The 23,207-nt window shown below is 48.4% G+C and overlaps 1 protein-coding gene and 1 long non-coding RNA gene across 2 annotated transcripts in view; one reads left to right on the top strand and one right to left on the bottom strand.

Moving 5' to 3' along the window:
• The window catches only part of ELMO3 (engulfment and cell motility 3), a 987,719-nt gene that overhangs the window by 801,217 nt on the left and 163,295 nt on the right, over nucleotides 1-23,207 (bottom strand). The gene's annotated exons all lie outside the window — the stretch shown is intronic.
• On the top strand, nucleotides 376-21,459 carry LOC115470513. The gene is made up of 4 exons (XR_003942211.1): nucleotides 376-386; nucleotides 12,742-12,758; nucleotides 19,495-19,497; nucleotides 21,343-21,459. It is a non-coding gene; the product is annotated as an uncharacterized LOC115470513 (long non-coding RNA).

Raw genomic sequence — 23,207 nt, 5'->3', positions numbered from 1 at the left:
CCATGGAGCAACATAACGGCATTATAACATCCTCATGCTTGGTTTCCATCCCTTTTCTAATAATACTCAACATTCTGTTCGCCTTCTTAGCCGCCGCAGCACATTAAGCTGAAGATTTCAACGTCCTATCCACGATGACTCCCAGATCCCTTTCTCGATCCATAACTCCTAACGCGGAACCTTGCACAACATAACTGTAATTTGGGTTCCTCCTTCCCACATGCATCACTTTGCACTTGTCAACGTTGAACTTCATCTGCCATTTGGACGCCCAATCCCCCAGTCTCACGAGCGGCTTGTCTGGGGAAAATACACATATTGGAACAGGAACATAAGGCATACAGGTCACCACAGGTATGATAAGAACTGTGTAGAGAGAGAATGAGGTTGGACTCCATACATTCGGAGCAACTTGACCTGTTGCAGGCGTGGCAAGGGGTAAGATCTTATGAGTTTACAAACAAAGCAGGACGCCTTCTGGCTTTACGGTTGCGCAGGCAGTGAGTGGATAGAACGATCAAACAAGTGTGAGATGGCAAGGGAGGTTTATTGAGTAAATCTATACATATTCGTAAATGCTTTAGAGAGTATTATCAAGCACTTTATGAGCAGGAGATCAGCCCTTCTCTGGAATCAGTAGAGAAGTACCTGCGGGAGAGTGATCTTTCCCCACTGACTAGGCAGCATAGGGAACTGTTGGAGAAGCCGGTCACCCCACAGGAAATACAGGAGGCTATCAGTAGTATGCCATCTTTCAAGTCTTCAAGACTAGATGGGCTCCCTAATGAATTTTATAGGAAGTTTGCACCCGAGATGGCCCCGTTGCTGGCGGACCTGTTCAACCAAGTTGGGGTTGGGGGGATCTTGCCTCCCAAAATGATGGAGGCATGGATAGCGGTGATACCCAAGCCAGGCAAAGATCATAGTGAGTGTGGTTCCTATAGGCCTATCTCAGTACTAAATGCAGATGTTAAAATACTGGCAAATGTGGTGGCAAATCGGTTGACGCCTTTGCTCCCGACCCTTGTTCACCCGGATCAAGAAGGCTTTGTGTCTCACCGAAAGGCGATGGATAATGTTAGGCGCACCTTAGACCTCATGTACCTAGCAAAGAGAAACAAGAGACCTCTGTGCCTCCTAAGCCTAGACGCAGAAAAAGCCTTTAACAGGGTTCATTGGTCTTTTATGTACAAGGTGTTGGAAGCCCTGGGATTTGGAACAAAGTTTAGGGGGTGGATACAGGCATTTTACAACTCACCAAGAGCCTGTGTGAAAGTTAATGGCAGTCACTCCGGACTGTTTGCGTTGCACAGAGGCACGCGGCACGGATGTCCCCTGTCCCCCCTACTGTTTGCCATGGTTATGGAGCCGTTTGTCTCACGGATTCAACAGGATCCAGAGATCTCGGGTGCCAGTGTGGCAGGGAGAACACATAAAATGGCACTCTTTGCGGATGACGTTTTGCTGTATGTGACTCGACCTCTTTCCACGTTCCCTCGAATTAGTCAGATTACTGATGAATACTCTGCTGTGTCTGAATTTAAAGTAAATATGGCGAAGTCTGAGGCTCTGAATGTAACTTTAACTGAAGAAACAGTGGCGGCCATAAAGGCCTCCTTTTCGTTTAGATGGGCTAGCAGGCAAATTAGATACCTGAGGGTAAATTTGATTTCGAAATTATCAGAACTTTTTTCGGCTAACTATAAAGGTCTGGTTAGAGCCATAGCAGAGGATATGGAGAGATGGGGAGAGCAGGAGGTCTCCTAGTTTGGACGGATAGCCATTATCAAGATGAATGTGTTGCCCCGTCTCCTATATTTGTTTCAAGTGTTACCTGTGATGATGCCTAGGCGATTCCTTGCATCTTTACAGGATCGAATAGTGCGTTTGTCTGGGCCGGAAAACACCCAAGGTTATCGCGCACCCTACTGTTATCAGGAGAGGAAGAGAGGAGGACTAGGTGTCCCGAACGTTTTCTGGTACTATCGGGCGGCTCAGGGAAAGGCAGCTGTAGAATGGTACCAAGATTACCCAGATAGACAGTGGGTACATCTAGAGCAACACTCCCTGACACGACGCCGCTGGGGGCGCTCATGTGGTTGCCGAGGCCTTTTCGATCGCTGGGTGAAGGGGTATGTTTCTCAGTGGTGGTTACTCTTCACTATTGGGATAAGTTGTTCCAAGAGAGCCGATGTGTGCTATCACGTATGACACCAATCACGTACAATCCCCTATTCCTGCCTGGGAACACGAAGGGGGTCTTCATCAGGTGGTATGGAGAGGGATTACGAATATGGGACCAAATGTTTGAAGGAACTACTATGTTTAATTTCACAGCCCTAAAGTCAGGGTTCCCTGTGGTGGAGGGGGATGAATTTGCGTACTACCAATTGTCACATTTCCTCTGAACTGAGGCAGTCAGTCTGGTAATCAAGCGGGAAAAAACCCCTCTAGAGGAGATCTGTGAAAAACTAACCACTTCCCGAGGCCTAACTGGGAGTCTATATAGGTGTGTCAGTGCGCAGGCTCCAAGCTACAGTCGACACAGGAGGGGGTGGGAGGTGGAGTTGGGTGTGGAATTGGGCGAGGCAGAGTGGGAGAGAATAGAACGAGCGGCGGTGGGTGTGTCAACACATATACCGCTTAAAGAGAACGTAGTGAAGGTGTTATATAGATGGTACCTCACCCCAGATCGCCTTCAGCGAATATACCCAACCACTTCTGGTTTGTGCTGGAGGGGATGTGGCACGAGAGGGGCCATGGGGCATGTGTGGTGGAGCTGCATTAAAGTTAGAGCATTTTGGAAGGCAGTCCAGGGCAGGATACGGAGCTGGTTGGGGTGCCTGATTCCCTGGGCACCTGGAGTGTTCCTTTTCACTGCAAAGGTAGACAGATTAACGCCATGTCAGCAGAAGTTCCTGAGGCAGGCGATGTGTGTAGCTTGGGTGACAATTGAATTATACTAGAAACAAAAGGAGGTCCCCTCCAGTTATGAAATGGCAAAATAAACTGAACTATGTGTGCGAGATGGAAAGACTTTTAGCAGCAAGAAAGCATCAGACAAGTAAATGGCACTCGGTATGGAAGTTTTTTGTAAATGCTGTCAATAATGTTTAGAGTGACAATAGTGTTACTGAGTGTGTGGTTATGTAATCAGGCCCTTTATTAGGGGGGATAGGAGGGATGGGAGGGGGTCAGGTTAGGGAGGGCTAAGGGGGGGGATGCTATACAAGAAAAATTGAATAAAGTTAATGAAGTTTATAAAGATTTAGTTTGTATGCAAAGTTATGGAAGCGAACTGTACCATATGGCATATGGTAATGTTATATGTATGGGTCTCCATCATGGGCATAGACTGGGGGGGCGAGGGGGCATTGCCCCCCCAAACGACGACGACAATGATGATGATCCGACCCACAGCGGCGAACTGGCGGACAGGGCGCAAATCCAGTAGTAAAAGCAGGAAGCAGCCAGGTTCGATTCTGTCCTTCGCTTCCCTGCCCTCTCTGTGTCCCGCCCGCCTGAAAGGAAATGACAATTGAGGAAGGCAGGACGCAAAGAGGGCAGGGAACCGAAGGACAGAATCGAACCTGGCTGCTTCCTGCTTTTACTACCGCCGCCTGCCCGCCCGTTCGTCGCTGCAACTTCAGGAGTGGAAGTGAGCCAGTCAGTCCACTGCAGGGAAACTAACAACCATTCTTTTTCTAGGTAACCTGCCTCCCAACTAATGATGTCACTTTTTTTCTATGCTTTGCAGGCAGACACATGGCTGATTTATTAATTTTATTTATATTAAAATTTATTTTGACCACATTTATTCTTGTCAATAAGAATGGTGCTTAGATGTTCCATTTTTGGAAATCTCACAAATAAAACAATTAAGAAAATCATTCTAGAATAACAGCAGGATCAATAAGCAAGAATGAAATGGCCTTAGGCATGTATGAGTCAGACAATAGGGAAGGGATAACGCCAAACATCAATAAAACTAGAAACCCTAACAACTTAGCTTTTCCACCTAAAGAAAAATCTCCCCTAGAAAAAAAGGATAGGAAAGAAAGAAAAAAATGCACACACAGGATCAACTCAAATTTCTGTTTTCCTTAAATTTTCTATTTTCCATTTTACAAGAGGGCTATTTGGTGCCGTAAATCTCTGTTTCCAGTCCCCCGCGCAGCCGTCACCGTTCACTCAAAACACAGCAAGCAAACCTGTGAGCTGCCGCATCCACGTTGTCGACAGATGGGAGATGCTGCGAAGGGGAGAGGGAGAGAGAGGGGGGGGAGACGCTAGATAGAATGGGGAAGAGGATGGAAAGGGGAGAGAGGAGAATTGCTGAACAGGGATTGATGGAGGGGACAGGGGAGAGAGGAAATTTGCTGGAGATGGATGGAGGAGAAGGCAGGGGAGAATGGAGAGTTGCTGGACATGGAGCGGAGGGCAGGGGTAGGAGGAGAATTGCTGGACGGATGGATGAAGGGGAAAGGGGAGAGAGGAAATTTGCTGGATATGGATGGATGGAGGAGAGGGCAGGGGAGAATGGATAGTTGCTGGACATGGAGCAGAGGACAGGAGGAGAATTGCTGGACATGTATGGATGAAGGGGAAAGGGGAGAAAGGAAATTTGCAGGATTATGGATGGATGGAGGACAAGGCAGGGAGAATGGAGAATTGCTGGAAATGGAGCGGAGGGCAGGGGTAGGAGGAGAATTGCTGGACATGGATGGATAGAGGAGAGGGAAGGGGAGAATGGAGAGTTGCTGGACATGGATGGATGGATGGAGGGGAGGGCAGGGAAGGGGAGAGAGGAGAATTGCTGAACATGGATGGATGGATTAATGGAGGGGACAGGGGAGAGAGGACATATGCTGGATATGGGTGGATGGAGGAGAGGGCAGGGGAGAATGGAGAGTTGCTGGACGGATGGATGGAGCGAGGGGACAGAACTTAGGGAGGAGATGCACATGGATGGAGAGGAGGGAAGAGAGAAGAAATGTTGGACAAGGATGGAGGGAAGGAAAGACAGAAGGAGATGCACATGGATGGAGGGGAAGGGAGAGAGGAGAAATGCTGGACATGGATGGAGGGGAGGGAAGACAGAGGAAGTAGATGCACATGGATGGAGGGAAGTGAGGAGAAATGTTGGATATGGATGTAGGGGAAACTGCTGAGTTTAAGGGCTGGTTTGGAACACATTGAGGGCAGATACTGAAACTCAAGGAAGGATAGGGACAGGGCTACAGGTGGTAGACAGGACGTATAAGGACACAGGAGGATGGTAGACATGGTGAGAGAAAAAATATCAAATGGAAAGAAGACACTGCATAAATCAGAAGACACCAGGACCAAAGCGAATAGAAAAACTAAATGATCAGACAACAAAGGTAGAAAAAAGTATTTTATTCAGAATTTATTAATTGGAATATGTCAGCTTTTTGAAATGTGCATCTGTGAAATTTTGCATCTAAGTTGCAATTTTTCTGGTATTGCTGCATGCTGAGTCTGACTTCTTGAGTTAACTTTCCAGTTCAGTATTTTGCCTTCATATTTTTTGATTTCTAGTCCCTTGTGTCATGTCTGTTGTGTCATGTGTTTTTCATGTGTGATCAAGGAGCAGTATTCTGCTAGCGTGTAGTATTTGCAGCCCTTTTTGTTTTGCTTTTTTTTTCACGAGGTAGTGTATTGGTGTTTTAGAGCCTAGTGTAATTACAGTTCTGCCTTTTCACGCATAAGGTTGTAGCTCGTCCTGTCCTTGGAATTAGTGCTGTTATGGTTTAGTAAGGATATGAGTGTGTTTTTGCACACGTTTGTGTATAGTGTTTTGCAGTGGAGAGATTGTGTGTTGGCCTTACTGAGGTGGCACCAAAACAACAGAAAAGGTGTAGAGCCTAAATCATGGCACACTACCTCTTGAAGGATCTACATATAGAGCCTATGCATTTCTAAGGTCAACACTGGCATGGTATGGGAAAGGGGGTGGGGAAATACTACTGGAGAGGAAGAGGAAGTGCTGAGTAAGGAGGAAAGAAGGAAGGAAGGAAGGGAGAAAGAGCTGACTTTATATCTCATACATATTCATTAACACAATTCTAATTTAAGTTCACTCGCTATAAATAGTTGTACCAATAAACAATTATACTCATCAACAACTGTTGCAAATTATTACAAAATCTTTATTATACCATAATTTCTTATCATTACTACATCACCCATGTTATCTAAAAAATCCCCAATCACATTCAAAATCATTCACTCCAATCATCCACATACACTTATTATCTTAAAAATCATACCCTCTAATATCAAACATATTCAAACATATTTAGACTCCTAATGAGTAGGTTAAATACACAATCTGTAATATATCTAATACAATTAAACAACTGCTCCATGTCATTGATTCCTACATTCTGGACAAGGTTACCTCAATGGACATAAGATGGAAGTTATTGTAAGGGCGTGAATTTTTGCCTGGCAATGTTAAAGTGATATAGAGGAATAATACAGAACATTTATTCCGTGATGAGTATGGATACTGAATTGAAATATACTTCACAGTTGTGATTGCAGAAGTGATAAGATTTGGCATAAACCTGATGGAGTCAGCAATAATTAAGAACACGTCATTGTTCCTTGGACAATCATGAAAACAGATAAAGGAAGAGATACTATTATGGAAACCTGTTTATAAAAAAGAATACAAAAAACAAATGTAGGAATCAATGACATGGAGCAGTTGTTTAATTGTATTAGATATATTACAGATTGTGTATTTAACCTACTCATTAGGAGTCTAAATTACTCCGCAAGTTCATTTTTCAGTTCTATCAGTACTCTGGGATGAATACTACCCGGTCCACGAGATTTGCTATTCTTCAATTTGTAGAACTGCCCCATTACATCTTCCAGGTTTATAGAGAATTCATTAATTTTCTCCAACTCGTCAGCTTTGAATATCATTTCTGGCACCGGTGTCTCTCCCACATCTTCCTTGGTGAAGACCGAAGCAAAGAATTCATTTAATCTCTCCGCTACAGCTTTGTCTTCCCTGATCACCCATTTTACCCCTAGGTCATCTAGTGGTCCAAATGATTCTTTTACCGGCTTCCTGCTTTTAATATACCTAAAAAAAAAACATTTTACTATGTGTTTTTGCCTCCAACGCAATCTTTTTTTCTTAGTCCCACTTAGCCTTCCTTATCAATGCTTTGCATTTGACTTGACATTCCTTATGCTGTTTCTTATTATTTTCAGTCGCTTCCTTCTTCCATTTTCTGAAGGATTTTCTTTTAGCTCTAACAGCTTCCTTCACCTCACTTTTTAATCATGCCGGCTGTCGTTTGGTCTTCCGTCCTCCTTTTTTAATAAGCGGAATATATTTGGCCTGGGCTTCCAGGATGGTGTTTTTGAACAGCATCCACGCCTGATGTAAATTTTTGATCTTCGCAGCTGCTCCTCTAAGGTTTTTTTCACCGTTCTTCTCATTTTATCATAGTCTCCTTTTTAAAGTTAAACACTAACGTATTTGATTTCCTTCAAAGCTAATATCAAATCCAATCATTTTATGATCACTGTTATCAAGCGGCCCTGTGGCCCCAGCACCATTACCTCCCGGACCAGATCATGCGCTCCACTAAGGACGAGGTCTAGAATTTTTCCTTCTCTCGTCGGCTCCTGTACCAGCTGCTCCATAAAGCAGTCCTTGATTTCGTCAAGGAATTTTACCTCCCTAGCATGCCCTGATGTTACATTTACCCAGTCAATATCAGGGTAATTGATATCACCCATTATTATTGTGTTGACCAGTTTGTTTGCACCCCTAATTTCCTTTAACATTTCTTCATCCATCTGTTCATCCTGGCCAGGCGGACGGTAGTACACTCCTATCACTATCCTTTTCCCCTTTACACATGGAATTTCAATCCATAGTGATTCCAAGAAGTGTTTTGTTTCCTGCAGAATTTTCAATCTATTTGATTCAAGGCTCTCCTTAATATACAATGCTACCCCTCCACCAATTCGATCCACCCTATCACTATGATATAATTTGTACCCTGATATGAGTGTCCCATTGGTTATCCTCCTTCCACCAGGTCTCAGAGATGCCTATTATATCTAATTTTTCATTTAGTGCAATATATTCTAACTCTCCCATCTTATTTCTTAGGCTCCTGGCATTCACAAATAGACATTTCAAACTATGTTTGCTGTTCCTATTTACATCGTGCTCAGTACTTGACAGTATTAATTTGCAATCTTTTGTCTGATTTTTATTTAAGGACACCTGATCTACTACAGTCTCTTTTGCAACCTCACTATCAGGATATCCTATATTCCCTGTGTTGGTTATATCTTTGAAAGACACCTTATCCCGAACCATGTGCTTTTGAGCGACTGTCGGCCTTCCCCTATTTTCTAGTTTAAAAACTGCTCTATCTCCTTTGTAAATGCCAATGCCAGCAGCCTGGTCCCACCCTGGTTAAAGTGGAGCCCATCCTTTTGGAATAGGCTCCCCCTTCCCCAAAATGTTGCCCAGTTCCTAACAAATCTAAAACCCTCCTCCCCGCACCATCGTCTCATCCACGCATTGAGACTCCGGAGCTCTGCCTGTCTCTTGGGCCCTGCGCGTGGAATGGGTAGCACTTCAGAAAATGCTACCCTAGAGGTTCTAGATTTGAGCTTTCTACCTAAGAGCCTAAATTTGGCTTCCAGAACCTTGCTCCCATGTTTTCCTATGTCACTGATACCCACATGTACCAAGACTCCCCAGCACTATCTAAAATCCTATCTAGGTGACGCGTGAGGTCCACCACCTTCGTACCAGGCAGGCAAGTCATCAGGCGATCCTCAAGTCCACCAGCCACCCAGCTATCTATAAGCCTAATGATCGAATCAACTACAACAGATGTCCTAACTCTTCCCTCCTGGGCAGCTCTTGGAGACATATCCTCGGTGCAAGAGGATAGTACATCTCCTGGTGGGCAGGTCCTGGCTACAGGAGTACTTCCTGCTTCACCAGCAGTGAAAGAAATTGACCTCCAGAGAAAAAAACTCCAGCCTCTAGATAGAAAAAGAACTACGAAATAGAGGGCAAAATTCGTGCCTTAGAAATAATAGAACCAGAATAATACAAAAAAACGAAATTACACAGAACCTGGAAAAACCGAAACCACCACAGAAGGTGGGCTCTGGACTGATCCTTTGGGACTAAAGGAAAGAAAATTATCAGGTAATTAACAAATTTTTCCTTCCATTATGTCCCAAGTATCAGCCCAGACAAACAGGATGTAGAAAAGCAATCCTTAAGAGGGGAGTGACTATGATATCCCTGCAGCGAGAACTGTGGCCCCGAAGGAGGCATCTGCTTGAGCAGAGACATCCAAACGGTAATGCTTAACAAAGGAATAACCATGTCACTGACCGACAGATCTCTGCCAACAAAATTGCCCTAGACTCTGCCAAAGAAGTCGCCAAAGACATGGTAGAATGAGCCTTGACGTGAATGGGAGCTGATTTACCTCTCAGAATGTAAGCCAAAGAAATAGCCTCCTTAAGCCATTGAGCCACTGTCACTTTAGAGGCCAGCAAACCCTTCCAGGGTCCCACAAAGAAGATAAAAAGGTGATCAGACCGCCTGAAATAGTTGGTAGCGGTAAGATAGTGCATAAGGATATGCTCCACATCCAACAGTCACAGGGAAGTATATTTTGCAGAACAGACCTCAATGGAAAAAGAAGGAAGAAATACATCTGATTGACATGAAAAGGAGATACAATCTTTGACAAAAAGGGCGGAACTGTCCTTATAGAAACTCCTGAGTCAGAAAAGTCAAGAAAGGGATCCCTGCAAGAAAGACCTTGAAGCTCTGAAACTCTCCGTGCTGATGAAACGGCAACTAGAAATACTGCCTTTAAAGTAAGATCTTTGATAGTTGCCAAACAAAGGAGTTCAAAGGGGGCCGAGTGAAGAGCCTTAAGAACCACTTGAAAACTCCTCTGAGGACAAATATTGCAGAGAAGGGGACACGGATGAGAGACTCCTTGAGGAATCGCACCATATCAAATTGAGTAGCCAATGAGGCATTCTATATCTTGCTTCTATGACACACCAATGCTGCCACCTGAACCTCGAGTGAACTGAGAGCCAAACCTTTTTTGAATCCCTCCTGAAGGATAAAATTTGAGACATGGAAGCATGAAATGGAGAGACACAATTCTGTGCAGAACAGCTCTGAAAAGTTCTCCACACTCTAGCATAAGAAGAAGAAGAAGAATTGGGCCACTTTTGGGCTTGCAGCAAGGTAGTAATAACATCATCTGCGTAACCCTTCTTCCTCAATCATGCCTTCTCAAATGCCAGGCCATAAGACCAAAGCAGGAGGGATCCTTCATAAGTACTGGACCTTGGTAAATAAGCCTGTCTGTGGAGGAAGAGTCAATCGAGGAGCGATTTGAAGATAAAAGAGCAAGGATGTCTGGGCCAGTCTGGAGCTACAACAACAACCTTCCTGGGATGACGCACAATCCTGTGCAACATCATTCCCAGGAGAGGCCATGGAGGAAACACGTAAACGAAGCCATTCGATGGCCAAGGCTGTACCAGTGCATCCATTCCAAGGGAGTTTTTCTCCCTGAAGTGGCTGTAGAATCTATGTATTTACGTATTGAGTCTGGATGCCACTTTGTGGAAATGAGGTGAAATGCAGTCTTTGACAGTTGCCATTCCCCCAGGTCCAGAGACACTAAGCTGAGGAAATCTGCTTATGAGTTCAGTGAACCCACTATCTGAGACATTGAAATCATTGGAATGTTCAATTCTGCCCACTGAAAAAGAAGACGCACCCCCTTGGCTAGAGATACACTCTTTTGTTCCTCCTTGTCTGTTGATGTAAGACACGGCTGTAGCATTGTCCGAAGCCACGCACACCGGCCTCCCACGAAGAGGAGGAGCAAAGGCTAGTAGCGATTTCCGGACAGCTCAAAGTTCCAGTATGTTAATGGACCAAGAAGCCTCCACTGTTGACCAGCGGCCCTGTGCAGAGTGGCGGAGACAACATGCTTCACATTCGAAGAGGCTGGCATCGGAGGTGAGAACACACCAACTGGGAGTCTGTAAGGGCAACCCTGCCTGAGTGTACGCAGGGAGAAACCACCAAGTCAGACTCCGTCTGGCTTGAGTCCACAGCTGGTTTTAAGTCCTCGAGACCGGAGACCACCGGCTCAGCAGGGACTGTAGGGGCCGCATGTGGAACTTTGCCCATGGCAGAACATCCAAAGTTGCTGCCAAAGAACTGAGAACCTGAGCATAATCCCATGCCCAAAGGCAGGGAAGAGAGAGAAGCCTTTGAATTTGCTGTTTGAGCATGAGCTGACAATGCTGAGACAGCAAAACCTTCCCCCACCTGGGCACTGAAGCACACTCCCAGAAACTCCAGGGTCTGGGTGGGGGAGAGATGACTGTTGCTATAATTCACTACCCAACCCAGCGCAGAAAAAGACAGGACTGCCTGTGTACTGCAAAGGCTGTCTTGATAAGAAAGTGCCCGGATTAGCCAATTGTCCAGATAAGGATGTACCTGGATCCCTTGTTGGTGAAGAAAGGCTATCACCACCACCATAACTTTTGAAAATGTGCGAAGTGCAGTGGCGAGGCCAAAAGGCATGGTCTTGAATTGAAAATGATCTCCCAGGATCGCAAACCAGAGAAATTTCCTCTGAGGAGGTCAAATTGGGATATGAAAATAAGCCTCCTTGAGATCCAATGAGGTGAGAAACTCGCCTGGCTGGACCAAGGCTATGACAGAATGAAGAGTCTCCATGTGGAAGTGCAGTACTCTGACAGACTTGTTCACCCCTCTGAGATCCAGAACCAAGTGAAGAGAGTCTTTTTTTCTTTGGAAATCAAAATAGATGGAATATCGACCCGTGCCCCCTCTCTGCCAAAGGAATGGGCTGAATGGCCCCCAGTAACCTTAAAGAGGCTAAAGTAGTTAGCACTGCCTGATTCCTTGCAGAGTTGCCGCAAGGGGACAGCATGTAAAGATGTGAAAGTGGCTTTGAAAATTCTAGTTTGTAGCCATGGAGAATGATATTGAGGACCCATTGGTCTGCAGTAATGGTGGTCCACTCCTTGTGAAAGCGGGAGACACCCCCACCAATATCTACGTACAAGGAGTGAACCTCGACCCCATCATTGCGAGGGCTGCAAAGAGGGAGAGGTTCTTGAGGAAGCAGAAAAGGGCTTCTTGCCTCCTCGAAAGGAAGACTGAATCTGAGGAAAGCAAGGTTTTTGAGCAGAAGCACTAGCCTTCCCTGGTCTATACCTCCGCATTTCTCGAAAACGAGACTTAGCCGCCCGAAGATGAGGCTTAGGCTCATCCTCAGGTAGCTGCTGGACCTTGGAATCTCCGAGGTCTTTAACAATCTTCTCCAAATCCGCACCAAAGAGTAGTTTCCCCCAACAAGATTTGAATGCCACATCAGCGGCCCACTGCCTCAACCATAGCCAGTGTCATGCTGAAACAGCCAATGCCATACCCTTAGCTATTGCTCGAAGAATATCATAAAGAGCATCTGACAAATAGGACAACCCCACCTCTAGGGTAGGGAGAAAGTCTGGAAGCGAGTCCAATGTAGACAATTGTTGAATCCATGATAAAGAAGCCCTGGCTACAAAAGAAGAAGAAATTGCTGCCTGAGAATTTAATGCAGGTGGTTGACAGGCAAGCAGTGGCGTACCAAGGGGGGGCGGTGGGGGCGGTCCGCCCCGGGTGCCAGTGGGTGGGGGGTGCTCCGCTCCCACCGCCTCCTTTAAACAAAAATCGGCGAAGCAGCGTCGCAGGCAGCGCCTCGCCTGCCCTGCTTGTGAAAAAAATCAAATCTCCTTCTCCTCGTCTTGACGTCGACTCGGGCCTTCCAATCAATCACTATGTCCCGCCCGCCCTCGCGGAATTTACCTTAGAGGAAGGCGGGACATAGTGATTGATTGGAAGGCCCGAGTCAACGTCAAGACGAGGAGAAGGAGATTTGATTTTTACAAGCAGGGCAGACGAGGCGCTGCCTGCGATGCTGCTTCGCCGATTCAGACAGTAAGAACGGGACTGAGGTGGGGAAGGAGAGGGGCAAAAGGGACTCGGGTGGGGATCTCAGACAGGGGAGGGGGAGGGGAGAAGGGGACTGGAGTGGGGATCTCAGACAGGAGAAGGGGAGGGGAGAAAGGGACTGGAGTGGGGATCTCAGACGGGAGAAGGAAGGGGAGGGGAGAAGGGGACTGGGGTGGGGGTCTCAGACAGGGGAGGGGGAGGGGAGAAGGGGACTGGGGTGGGGGTCTCACAGGAGAAGGGGAGGGGAGAAGGGGACTGGGGTGGGGGTGTTCAGAGGGGAGAAGAGGACTGGGGTGGGGGTCACAGACAGGGGGAGGGGAAGGGAGAAGGGGACTGGGGTGGTGGTCTCAGATGAGAGACGGGGAGGGGAGAAGGAGAAGGGGACTGGGGTGGGGGTCTCAGACGGGAGAAGGGGAGGGGAGAAGGGGACTGGGGTGGGGGTGTTCAGAGGGGAAAAGGGGAGGGGAGAAGGGGACTGGGGTGGGGATCTCAGACAGGAGAAGGGGAGGGGAGAAGGGGACTGGGGTGGGGGTCACAGACAGGAGAAGGGGAGGGGAGAAGGGGACTGGAACTGGGGGCTGAAAAAAGGGGCAGTTAGAGAGGGGACAGATCCTAGATGGAAGGGGGAGCGAGAGGGAGGGCAGACCCTGGATGGATGGGAGAGGAAGGGCAAATGGTGGATTGAAGGGGCAGAGAGAAAGGGCAGACAGTGGAGAGGATGGAAGGGAAAGGGCAGACAGTGAATGGAAGGGGCAGAGATAGAGGGCAGATGTGGATGGAAGGGGCAGGGTGAGAGGGCAGACATTGGATGGAGGAGACAGCAGAGAGGGCTGACACTGGGTGGCAGAGAATGAAGACAGATGCTGGATGGAAGGAAGACGGTGAAAAGAAGATGAGGAAAGCAGAAACCAGAGACAACAAACTGTAAATAAAATATATATTTTTGTTTTTTGCTTTAGGATAAAGTAGTATTGTAGCTGTGTTAATAAATGTTTATAATAGAACATGTAAACAAGGTAATCTTTTTATTGGACTAATTTTAATACATTTTGACTAACTTTCGGAGAACAAAACCCCCTTCCTCAGGTCAGGATAGGATACTGTAACAGCACTATACTGTACTGACCCGAGGACGGAGGTTTTGGCCTCTGAAAGCTAAATGTATTAGTCCAATAAAATGGTATTATTTTACTTTCTATATTTGTTTTATTTCTATTTGTTCATTTGTAAAGTGGTGATTGGTACTTGTTAGTTTTTTTCAAATTTACATCTGCTGTCTTTATATTTTGCACAGTACTAGGGGACAGTTTCTGTTTCTGTGGTGTTGCATTGTATGCAGAGTCTGGCACTGGGGGTTCAGTTTAATTTTTGTCTAAATAGAAAGTTTATGATTACTTATCCTATAGTGGATTAGGGTGTATCTGTGTTTGTGAAAAAGACATGGCTTTCAGTTGGCATTGACTGTGCAGGATCTACGATCTGTACTATTCTGTCTGGTTTCGTTTTACAATAGGTGAATTGATGTTCTAGTGCTCACTGTAGTGTTTAAGATGCTTTCCTTTTCCTTGTGTGACTCGTAGAAATGACTGCTTATGGTATGGTAGAATTGCTCTAAAGGTCCTGAGTGTTTTGTATTCTCGGCATGCCTAGTACTGGATTTTTTTTTTGGGGTGGGGGGTGTTAAAAAATGACCGGCCCCGGGTGTCAACTACCCTAGGTACGCCACTGCAGGCAAGTTTCAAGGAAACCTCAAATTTGTGGTCATTCATATCGTTTAATGCAGTACCACCTTCAACAGGGATAGTGATACATTTAGTAACCATAATAAGGGTATTCACCTTAGACAGAGCAAACTGTTCTAAATCAGACAGCAGAAGGAGATATATTTGGTCATAACATGAGCCACCCAGAGAGGCATATTTTTCAAAGCACTTAGCCTTCCAAAGTTCCATAGGTTTCTATGGAACTTTGGAAGGCTAAGTGCTTTGAAAATGAGCCCCAGTCTCTCCCACTGAGCTGCAATAAGCTCCTGCATAGCCTCATGAACACAGAAAGATACAGGAGGTCTCTTAGCACCTAACATGATAGATGGAGCAGGACCAGAGGACTGAGAAGCAGGGGAAGAAATGTTTAAAGCCTCCATAGATTTTGTGACCTACAGAGGCAACTCTGCTCTCAAAAACAGCCTAGCTACAGTAGGATCATCACCCCCATCTGCCTCTGAAATATCCAAGTCAGGGCCATCACCAGAACTACAACAGTCAGAATACACAGATAAAACCTCCTCTTAGTTCCTGAGGAGGAACATGTTCCAAATCCTGTGAAATGGAAAGTTTTTGTTTCTTAGGAAGCTGGTCCTCAAAAGCACATGAAGGGAAGAAGGAAAGGCAGCTTGAGATGACTTTAATAAAAAGGCAGGGAGTACTGATGGCCAAAATAGGCAAAAGCAGCATGTTCACAGAAGTAAAACAAAGCATGCAAGAACCAGTAGCCAAGAGCTTACCCCCGTAGCGCACACAAGACTTAATAGGCTCAAACATAGAGAATAATAAATATACTCACAGAAAACAGCTGGTCTCGTGAATTTCGAAGACACTGAAGCCCCACAATCTTCCCACAGCACAAGCGCTCTCAAAAAGAACCACAGTGGCAGCTTTTTTTTATTTTTTTAGATAGAGGCAGGAGAAAAGGAGAAGGGAAGACTGAGATAAAGAGGTAGAAAGTGGCAACGGGGGAGCAGGGAGGGACTTAGACCACTAGGTTTACACCTGAAGCACAGGATATTCTCAACCCCAAGCTCAACTGAACCTGCAAGCAGGACAGGAGGCCACACAGAAGTCACCACAGTATATTGTAACGGTCGTCGTCAGCAACGTCCATGCCTTGCTCATCAGGGCACTCGTCAGTGCCCTGTTCCTGCTTCTAAACCTTCTAAAATTGCCTGTAGTTCCAGTCAGTGACCTGTGGAGTCACTGTAGAGTGGTGGAGGCCAAGCTGGTGATGTCACCAGTACTAAGCACTTCTTAAGCTGGCTTCTGAGAGTGCTCAGAGTTCTGGCAATTATCCTTCATGAGGCCCAGGCCTGCCTGGGCTCTGCTAGTTTCTACTATTGTTTCTTTGCGAGGCCATGGCCTGAAGCTTTGCCTACAGCTTTCTCCTTATGCTGTGTTCCAGTGGAAGTCTGTTTCCAAGCCAGGGAGTCCAGAGGCGTAAAGCTTTGCCTGCAGCTTTCACCTTTTGCGGTGTTAGTGAATGATACATACCTGTAGCAGGTGTTCTCAGAGGACAGCAGGCTGATTGTTCTCACGACTGGGTGACGTCCGCGTCAGCCCCCACCAACCGGAAGAAGCTTCGCGGGCGGTCCGCACGCAGGGCACGCCCACCGCGCATGCGCGGCCGCCTTCCCGCCCGTGCGCGACCGTTCCCGCCAGTTGAATGACAAGCAAAAGATAAAAACGCAACTCCAAAGGGGAGGAGGGAGGGTAGGTGAGAACAATCAGCCTGCTGTCCTCGGAGAACACCTGCTACAGGTATGTATCATTCACTTTCTCCGAGGACAAGCAGGCTGCTTGTTCTCACGACTGGGGTATCCCTAGCTCTCAGGCTCACTCAAAACAAGAACCCAGGTCAATTGAACCTCGCAACGGCGAGGGAACAACAGAAAATTGACCTACGAAGAATAACTAACTGAGAGTGCAGCCTGACCAGAATAAATTCGGGTCCTGGAGGGTGGAGTTGGATTTACACCCCAAACAGATTCTGCAGCACTGACTGCCCGAACCGACTGTCGCGTCGGGTATCCTGCTGGAGGCAGTAATGTGATGTGAATGTGTGGACAGATGACCACGTCGCAGCCTTGCAAATCTCTTCAATAGTGGCTGACTTCAAGTGGGCCACTGACGCTGCCATGGCTCTAACACTATGAGCCGTGACATGACCCTCAAGAGCCAGCCCAGCCTGGGCGTAAGTGAAGGAAATGCAATCTGCTAGCCAATTGGAGATGGTGCGTTTCCTGACAGCGACCCCTAGCCTGTTAGGGTCGAAAGAAACAAACAATTGGGCGGACTGTCTGTGGGGCTGTGTCCGCTCCAAGTAGAAGGCCAATGCTCTCTTGCAGTCCAAAGTGTGCAACTGACGTTCAGCAGGGCGGGTATGCGGCCTGGGGAAGAATGTTGGCAAGACAATTGACTGGTTAAGATGGAACTCCGACACCACCTCCGGCAGGAACTTTGGGTGGGTGCGGAGCACTACTCTGTTGTGATGAAATTTGGTATATGGAGCATGAGCTACTAGGGCTTGAAGCTCACTGACCCTACGAGCTGAAGTAACTGCCACCAAGAAAATGACCTTCCAGGTCAAGTACTTCAGATGGCAGGTATTCAGTGGCTCAAAAGGAGGTTTCATCAGCTGGGTGAGGACGACGTTGAGATCCCATGACACTGTAGGAGGCTTGATAGGGGGCTTTGACAAAAGCAAGCCTCTCATGAATCGAACGACTAAAGGCTCTCCAGAGATGGCTTTACCTTCCACACGATAAAGGTAAGCACTAATCGCACTAAGGTGATTCCTTACTGAGTTGGTCTTGAGGCCAGACTCTGATAAGTGCAGAAGGTATTCAAGCAGGTTCTGTGCAGGGCAAGAACGAGGTTCTAGGGCCTTGCTCTCACACCAAACGACAAACCTCCTCCACTTGAAAAAGTAACTCTTTTTAGTGGAATCCTTCCTAGAGGCAAGCAAGACACGGGAGACACCCTCAGACAGACCCAACGCAGTGAAGTCTACGCCCTCAACATCCAGGCCGTGAGAGCCAGGGACTGAAGGTTGGGGTGCAGCAACGCTCCGTCGTTCTGTGAGATGAGAGTCGGAAAACACTCCAATCTCCACGGTTCTTCTGAGGACAACTCCAGAAGAAGAGGGAACCAGATCTGACGGGGCCAAAAGGGCGCTATCAGAATCATGGTGCCGTGGTCTTGCTTGAGCTTCAGTAAGGTCTTCCCCACCAAAGGTATGGGAGGATAAGCATACAGGAGGCCAGTCCCCCAATGGAGGAGAAAGGCATCCGACGCTAGCCTGTCGTGTGCCTGTAGTCTGGAACAGAACAGAGGCAGCTTGTGGTTGGTCTGAGAGGCGAAAAGGTCCACCGAGGGGGTGCCCCACTCTCGGAAGATCTTGCGTACCACTCTGGAATGAAGCGACCACTCGTGCGGTTGCATGACTCTGCTCAGTCTGTCGGCCAGACTGTTGTTTACACCTGCCAGGTATGTGGCTTGGAGGAGCATGCCGAACTGGCAAGCCCACCGCCACATGCCGACGGCTTCCTGACACAAGGGGCGAGATCCGGTGCCCCCCTGCTTGTTGGTGTAATACATTGCAACCTGATTGTCTGTCCGAATTTGAATAATTTGGTAGGACAGCCGGTCTCTGAAAGCCTTCAGTGCGTTCCAGATCGCTCGGAGCTCCAGGAGGTTGATCTGCAGATCCTTTACCTGGAGGGACCACCGACCCTGGGTGTGAAGCCCATCGACATGAGCTCCCCATCCCAGGCGAGATGCATCCGTCGTCAGCACTTTCGTGGGCTGTGGAATTTGGAATGTACGTCCCAGGGTCAAATTGGTCCGGATGGTCCACCAGAGCAGTGAAGTGCGGCAGCTGGTGGAGAGACGGATGACATCTTCTAGATTCCCGGTGGCTTGAAACCACTGGGAAGCTAGGGTCCATTGAACAGATCTCATGTGAAGACGAGCCATGGGAGTCACATGAACTGTGGAGGCCATGTGACCCAGAAGTCTCAACATCTGCCGAGCTGTGATCTGCTGAGACGCTCTGGCCTGCGAAGCCAGGGACAGGAGGTTGTTGGCCCTCGCTTCGGGGAGGAAGGCCTGAGCTGTCTGGGTATTCAGCAGAGCTCCTATGAATTCCAGAGACTGTGTTGGCTGGAGATGGGACTTTGGGTAATTTATCACAAACCCCAGCAGCTCCAGAAGATGAATAGTGCACTGCATAGACCGGAGGGCTCCTGCCTCCGAGGTGCTCTTGACCAGCCAATCGTCGAGATATGGGAACACGTGCACTCCCAGCTTGCGTAGGTAGGCCGCTACCATCACGAGGCACTTTGTAAACACTCGTGGGGCAGAGGCGAGCCCAAAGGGCAGCACACAATACTGAAAGTGCCGTGCGCCCAGGCGGAATCTGAGATACTGTCTGTGAGCTGGCAGTATCGGGATGTGAGTGTATGCGTCCTTTAAATCCAGGGAACATAGCCAATCGTTTTTCTGAATCATTGGCAGAAGGGTGCCCAAGGAAAGCATCCTGAACTTTTCTTTGACCAGGAATTTGTTCAGGCCTCTCAGGTCTAGGATGGGACGCATCCCCCCTGTTTTCTTTTCCACAAGGAAGTACCTGGAATAGAATCCCTGCCCTTCTTGCCCGGGTGGTACGGGCTCGACCGCATTGGCGATGAGAAGGGCGGAGAGTTCCTCTGCAAGTACCTGCTTGTGATGGGAGCTGAAGGATTGAGCTCCCGGAGGACAATTTGGTGGCAGGGAGGCCAAATTCAGGGCGTATCCGCACCGCACTATTTGGAGAACCCACTGGTCGGAGGTTATGAGAGGCCACCTTTGGTGAAAAAATTTTAACCTCCCTCCGACCGGTAGATCGTCCGGCACAGACACTTTGAGGGTGGCTATGTTCCCGTGGATCCAGTCAAAAGCCCGTCCCCGGCTTTTGCTGTGGAGGCGCAGGGGGCTGCTTAGGCACACGCTGTTGACGAGAACGAGCGCGCTGGGGCTGTCCCTGTGCCTGACGAGGCCTTCGGGCCGGCTGGGTGTACCTACGCTTCGCAAAGAATAGGGTGCAGCCTGCCGGGCCCGGGAAAAACGGCCACCTGTTGAGGTGGATGCTGAAGGCGCCCGGTGGGAGAGCTTGTCGAGGGCGGTTTCCCGCTGATGCAGTTGGTCCACCAGCTGCTCGACTTTCTCACCGAAAATATTATCCCCCCGGCAAGGGACGTCGGCCAGTCTCTGCTGAGTGCGGTTGTCCAGGTCAGAGGCACGCAGCCATGAGAGCCTGCGCATCACTATACCTTGGGCCGCAGCACGAGATGCCACGTCACAGGTGTCATAGATACCCCTGGACAGGAACTTTCTGCACGCCTTCAGCTGCCTGACCACCTCCTGATAAGGCCTGGACTGCTCCGGCGGGAGCTTATCGACCAGGTCCGCCAGTTGCTTCACATTGTTCCGCATGTGGATGCTCGTATAGAGCTGGTATGACTGGATGCGGGTCACGAGCATGGAGGATTGGTAGGCCTTCCTCCCAAACGAGTCCAGAGTGCGAGACTCCCGCCCCGGGGGCGCCGAGGCGGTATCCCTCGAACTCCGTGCCCTCTTGAGAGCAAAATCCACGACCGCCGAGTCATGGGGCAATTGGGGCCGCATTAACTCTGGGTCAGAGTGGATTCTGTACTGTGCGGAGGACTACTCTGTTATGATGAAATTTAGTATAGGGAGCATGGGCTACTAAGGCTTGAAGCTCACTGACTCTACGAGCTGAAGTAACAGCCACCAAGAAAATGACATTCCAGGTCAAATACTTCAGATGGCAGGAATCCAGTGGCTCAAAAGGAGCTTTCATCAGCTGGGTGAGGACGACGTTGACATTCCATGACACCATAGGTGGTTTGACAGGGGGCTTCGACAAAAAGCAAACCTCTCATGAATCGAAGAACTAAAGGCTGTCCAAAGATAGGCTTACCCTCCACACGATAATGATAAGCACTAATAGCACTAAGATGAACTACGAAGTTGGTCTTAAGACCAGACTCTGACAAGTGCAGAAGGTATTCAAGCAGGATCTGTGTAGGACAAGAGTGAGGATCTAGGGCCTTGCTGTCACACTAGACGGCAAACCTCCTCCATTTAAAAGAGTAACACCTCTTCGTGGAATCTTTCCTGGAAGCAAGCAAGACTCAGGAGACACCCTCAGAAAAACCCAAGGAGGCGAAATATACACCCTCAACATCCAGGCCGTGAGAGCCAGAGACTGAAGTTAGGGATGCAGAAGCGTCCCCTCGTTCTGAGTAATGAGGGTTGGAAAACACTCCAATCTCCACGGTTCTTCGGAGGATAACTCCAGAAGAAGAGGGAACCAAATCTGACGTGGCCAGAAGGGAGCAATCAGAATCATGGTTCCGCGGTCTTGCCTGAGTTTCAGCAAAGTCTTCCATACTAGAGGTATGGGAGGATACGCATACAGAAGGCCTGACCCCCAATGTAGAAGAAAGGCATCTAAGGCTAGCCTGTCGTAGGCCTGAAGTCTGGAACAGAACTGAGGGACCTTGTGATTGATCTGAGTGGCAAAAAGATCCACTGAGGGGGTGCCCCACACTCGGAAGACCTTGCAGACAACTGCCCTGTTGAGAGACCACTCATGAGGTTGCATTATCCTGCTCAACCTGTCGGCCAGACTGTTGTTTACGCCTGCCAGATACGTGGCCTGGAGAAACATGCCGTGACGGCGAGCCCAAAGCCACATCTGGACGACTTCCCGACACAGGGGGCGAGATCCGGTGCCCCCCTGCTTGATGACATAATACATGGCAACATGGTTGTCTGTCTGAATTTGGATAATTTGATTGGACAGCCGATCTCTGAAAGCATTCCAGATCACTCGCAACTCCAGGAGATTGATCTGAAGACCTGATTCCTGAAGGGCCCAAGCTCCCTGAGTGTGGAGCCCATCTACATGAGCTCCCCACCCTAGGAGAGATGCATCCGTAGTCAGCACTTTTTGAGGCTGAGGAATTTGGAAGGGACGTCCCAGGAGCGAATTGTCCACCATAGCAGGGAATTGTGAAAAGCGGTGGACAACTGGACTGCATCCTCTAGATCCCCAGCAGCTTGATACCACTGGGAAGCTAGGGTCCACTGAGCAGATCTCATGTGAAGACGGGCCATGGGAGTCACATGAACTGTGGAGGCCATATGGCCCAGAAGTCTCAATATCTGCCGAGCTGTGATCTACTGAGATGCTCTGGCCAAGGAAACCAGGGACAGAAGGTTGTCCGCCCTCGCCTCGGGAAGATAGGCCCAAGCTGTCTGAGAGTCCAGCAGAGCTCCTATGAATTCTAGTTGTTGAACTGGAAGGAGATGGGACTTTGGGTAATTTATAACAAACCCGAGTAGCTCCAGGAGTTTGAGAGTCATCTGCACGGACTGTAGAGCTCCTGCCTCTGAGGTGTTCTTCACCAGCCAATCGTCACGATAAGGGAACACATGCACTCCCAGCCTGCATAGCAACGCTGCAACGACCGCCAGGCATTTGGTGAACACCTGGGGCGCTGAGGCGAGCCCAAAAGGCAGTACACAATACTGAAAGTGCTGTGTTCCCAAACAGAATCGAAGATACTGCCTGTGAGCTGGCAGTATCGGGATGTGTGTATAAGCATCCTTCAAGTCCAGGGAGCATAGCCAGTCATTTTTCTGAATCATGGGAAGAAGGGTGCTGAGCGAAACCATCCTGAACTTTTCTCTGACCAGATATTTGTTCAGGGCCCTTAGGTCTAGGATGGGACGCATACCCTCTGTTTTCTTTTGCACAAGGAAGTACCTGGAATAGAATCCCAGCCCTTCTTGCCCCGGTGGTACGGGCGCGACCGCATTGGTGCTGAGAAGAGCGGAGAGTTCCTCTGCAAGTACCTGCCTGTGCTGGAAACTGAAGGACTGAGCTCCCGGTGGGCAATTTGGAGGTTTGGAGATCAAACTGAAGGAGTATCCCCGTCGGACTATTTGAAGAACCCACCGATCGGAGGTTACAAGAGGCCACCTTAGGTGAAAAAATTTTAACCTCCCGGCACAGACACTTTTATTGCGGCTATGCTCGCCTGGAGCCAGTCAAAAGCCCGTCCCTTGCTTTTGCTGGGGAGCTGCAGGGGCCTGTCGAGGCGCACGCTGTTGATGTGAACGAACGAGCGCGCTGGGGTTGTGCCTGAACAGGCTGGCGGGAAGGTGGATTGTACCTACGCTTGTTGTAAGCATAGGGAACATTTCTCTTTCCCCCGCAAAAACGTCTACCTGATGAGGTAGATGCTGAAGGCCCGGTGGGAGAG

This window comes from Microcaecilia unicolor, chromosome 5 (assembly GCF_901765095.1).
Source record: "Microcaecilia unicolor chromosome 5, aMicUni1.1, whole genome shotgun sequence".
NCBI classification, from domain to species: Eukaryota; Metazoa; Chordata; class Amphibia; order Gymnophiona; family Siphonopidae; genus Microcaecilia; species Microcaecilia unicolor.
The sequence above is the reverse complement of the archived record's forward strand: the minus strand, read 5'-3'. Positions and strand labels throughout refer to the sequence as shown.